General features: G+C 45.0%; 1 non-coding gene across 1 annotated transcript; it reads left to right on the forward strand.

Moving 5' to 3' along the window:
• The first annotated feature begins 3,599 nt into the window (after positions 1-3,599).
• Positions 3,600-3,706, forward strand: LOC136396443 (U6 spliceosomal RNA). Its single transcript, XR_010749730.1, has one exon. It is a non-coding gene; the product is annotated as a U6 spliceosomal RNA (small nuclear RNA).
• Positions 3,707-4,155: the final 449 nt, after the last annotated feature.

Consider the following 4,155-nt stretch of genomic DNA (forward strand, 5'->3'; position numbering starts at 1 on the left):
TGAACTGTCTCTTCTGCACTCTCATGGGTTAGCTTGTGGCCCAGGGCTACTCAACCAGGGTCACAGACATTAGTTCAAAGGATGGGTTTATGACCTGGTCCAGGACAATTACACTGAGCCCAGACTTTTTAAAAAACAATTGGGGATGAGATTGTTCTCTTTCTGTTGGGGTGCTAGAGCAGTGAGTATGAGTCTAAGGCCAAACATGCTATGATGTGAGAAATACTCTTTGAGAATGAAGGTCATACAGAAAAAGCAGAGTCCAGATTGGGAGACAATTTTCTGATGACATTGTTTGAGACTACATTCAGCTGAGCTTGGACATTACAGGCTCAGTTGAATATATATATTTTTTTACTGAAGTCAACTTGATTTATCTTTCTGTCATTTGAAACCACAGAGTTTCTGACTAATACACTACCCAGTTAACTCCCTTTTCTGCAAAAATTGCTCAGAATTGTACAATAAATCACCAAGACATGAATCAGAAAGTCATGAATGATGAAATGAGAGAAAAGAACTGGCGACAAGCCTTGAAACTAGCTAAAGATAGAGAGATAACTGAATAAAAACACCACTCAGTAGAGATTGTTTGACGCTGATAGGTTGAAATAATTGTTGCTATGGTAACAAACAAAATGCAAAAGAAAAACTTGAGAAAGAGGATTTTTTAAAAATAGCAGGGTTTTTAACTTCAGATTAATGCAGTGAAAATCAGAGAGAGAGAAAGGGAGTAGAAAAAGCAAGATAGAGTAGGTCTTGTTTTACAGAAAATAAAGATAAAAGTTACTTTTTAAAATAGTATAATTTTATGGTTTTTTCAGTGTTTTTTTTGTGACATAAAAAGCTTTGTTTACCTTATAAATTATGACAAAAGATAAAGAGGTAAATGTAATTTATATAGCAAAAATCAAGTCCTGTACCAAGAAATGTATCACTTTCCTCACATTATAAATGGAAAAAAAAATGGCAAAGAATCATCACATACCAGAAAATTAGAAGATGGAAAGTTAGATTAGGTGTAACAAGTAAGGCAAATGATAATTTAAAATATATAAATACCAGTAGTTACAATTTCTATATAGAATTATGAAAATCTCAGATCAGAACAAAAGGCAACCTCTGAAGATGGACTGTTGTTTAAAAAAAAAAATGTACCAAAAAACACACAGTGTAAAAGGTGTTGTGGCAACACAAAGCAGTAAATAAAAATCTTTAGAAATACAATACATGCCCTGCCAGTTGGCTCTGTGGTAGAGCATCAGCCTGGTGTGCATAAGTCCCGGGTTTGATTCCCAGTCAGGGCACACAGGAGAAACAACCATCTGCTTCTCCACTCCTTCCCTTCTCTTTTCTCTCTCTCCTCCCCTCCTGAAGCCATGGCTCGAATGGTTCCAGCAATTTGGCCCTGGGCACTAGTGATGGCTCCATGGCCTTGCCCCAGGTAATGAAATAGCTCAGTTGCTAAGCAACAAAGCAGCAGCTGCAGATGGGCAGAGCATAGCCCACTAGTGGGCTTGCCAGGTGGATCCCAGTCAGGGCACATGCAGGAGTCTGTGTTTCTGCCTCCCTGCCTCCCCACCTCTCACTGGATTAAAAAAACAACAACAACAACACAGGCCCTGGCTGGTTGGCTCAGCGGTAGAGCGTCGGCCTAGCGTGCAGAGGACCCGGGTTCGATTCCCGGCCAGGGCACACAGGAGAAGCGCCCATTTGCTTCTCCACCCTTCCCCCTCTCATTCCTCTCTCTATCTCTCTCTTCCCCTCCTACAGCTGAGGCTCCTTTAGAGCAAAGTTTGCCCGAGCACTGAGGACGGCTCCATGGCCTCTGCCTCAGGTGCTAAAATGGCTCTGGCTGCAATGAAGCAGCGCCCAGATGGGCAGAGCATTGCCCCCTGGTGGGCATGCTGGGTGGATCCAGGTCGGGTGCATATGGGAGTCTGACTGCCTCCCCACTTCTAACTTCGGAAAAATACACACACACACAAAAAAAGAATTAATAAGACATAAAAAAATACATGCTAAGCTCTTCTCCTTCATAAAATACAAACAGTATCCTACACTGGACCACAAAAATTTTTAATAAATTCAAATAATCAAATATTATTCAAGGCCCTGGACGGTTGGCTCAGAAGTAGAGCGTCAGCCTGGCGTGCAGAAGTCCCGGGTTCGATTCCTGGCCAGGGCACATAGGAGAAGCACCCATCTGCTTCTCCACCCCTCCCCCTCTCCTTCCTCTCTGTCTCTCTCTTCCCCTCCGGCAGCTGAGGCTCCATTGGAGCAAAGATGGCCCGGGCGCTGGGGATGGTTCCTTGGCCTCTGCCCCAGGCGCTAGAGTGGCTCTGGTCGCGACAGAGCAACGCCCCGGAGGGGCAGAGCATCGCCCCTGGTGGGCGTGCCAGGTGGATCCCAGTCGGGCGCCTGCAGGAGTCTGTCTGACTGTCTCTCCTCGTTTCTAGCTTCAGAAAAATACCAAAAAAAAAAAAAAAAAAAAAAAAAAAAAAAATATATATATATATATATATATATATATATATATATATATATATATATTATTCAAGTCAAATTCTTTGATCCCAACACAATTTCACAAATAATCATACAAACTTGGCCCTGGCCGGTTGGCTCAGTGGTAGAGCGTCGGCCTGGCGTGCAGAGGTCCCGGGTTCGATTCCCGGCCAGGGCACACAGGAGAAGCGCCCATCTGCTTCTCCACCCCTACCCTTCTACTTCCTCTCTGTCTCTCTCTTCCCCTCCCGCAGCCGAGGCTCCATTGGAGCAAAGATGGCCCGGGCGCTGAAGATGGCTCCTTGGCCACTGCCCCAGGTGCTAGAGTGGCTCTGGTCGCAACAGAGCGACGCCCCGGAGGGGCAGAGCATCGCACCCTGGTGGGCAGAGCGTCACCCCCTGGTGGGCGTGCCGGGTGGATCCCGGTGGGGCGCATGCGGGAGTCTGTCTGACTGTCTCTCCCCGTTTCCAGCTTCAGAAAAAAAAAATACAAAAAAAAAAAGAAAAAAATACAAAGATAGGTCATATTTTTTAATCCATTCTGCCTATACAAGTCTTTTTTTTTTTTTTTTTTTTTTTTTCCTGAAGCTGGAAATGGGGAGGCAGTCAGACAGACTCCCGCATGCGCCCCACCGGGATCCACCCGGCATGCCCACCAGGGGGCGATGCTCTGCCCATCCGGGGCGTCGCTGTGTTGCAACCAGAGCCACTCTAGCGCCTGGGGCAGAGGCCATGGAGCCATCCCAGGGCCCGGGCCATCTTTTGCTCCAATGGAGCCTTGGCTGCGGGAGGGGAAGAGAGAGACAGAGAGGAAGGAGAGAGGGAGGGGTGGAGAAGCAGATGGGTGCTTCTCCTGTGTGCCCTGGCCGGGAATCGAACCCAGGACTTTCGCACGCCAGGTCGACGCTCTACTACTGCGCCAACCAGCCAGGGCCCAATACAAGTCTTTTAATATGAGTTTAATCTATTTACATTTATTGTATTTAGTGGTGAGGATTTACTTTTTTCCATTTAGGTTTTTGTTTTCTGCATGACTTAAGTGTTTTTATTCAATTCCCCTCCTTTACTGCCTCTTTTAAAAAATGCAATTGGTGCTCGCTTCGGCAGCACATATACTAAAATTGGAATGATACAGAGAAGATTAGCATGGCCCCTGCGCAAGGATGACACGCAAATCCGTGAAACGTTCCATTTAAAAAAATAAATAAATAAATAAAAAATAGAAAAAATGCAATTCATTTATTTTTATAGTGTGCCATTTTGATTCCCTTTTTCTTTCCTTTTGTATATTTTTTATTTCCTTAGTGATTACCTTGGGAATTAAAATTGACATCTTACAATTATAACAATTAAAATAATTACAACTATAAATATTTATAATTAAAAACAATTACAGCCTGACCAGGCAGTGGCGCAGTGGATAGAATGTCGGACTGGGATGCGGAAGACCCAGATTCGAAACCCCAAGGTCGCCAGCTTGAGTGTGAGCCCATCTAGATTGAGTTCAGGCTCACCAGTTTGAGCGTGGGGTCTCTGGCTTAACTGTGGGATGATAGATATGACCCTATGGTCACTGGCTTGAAGTCCAAGGTTGCTGGCTTGAGCCCAAGGTCGCTGGCTTGAGTAAGGGGTCACTTGTTCTGTTGT

This window comes from Saccopteryx leptura, chromosome 2, assembly GCF_036850995.1.
Source record: "Saccopteryx leptura isolate mSacLep1 chromosome 2, mSacLep1_pri_phased_curated, whole genome shotgun sequence".
Taxonomy (NCBI): Eukaryota; Metazoa; Chordata; class Mammalia; order Chiroptera; family Emballonuridae; genus Saccopteryx; species Saccopteryx leptura.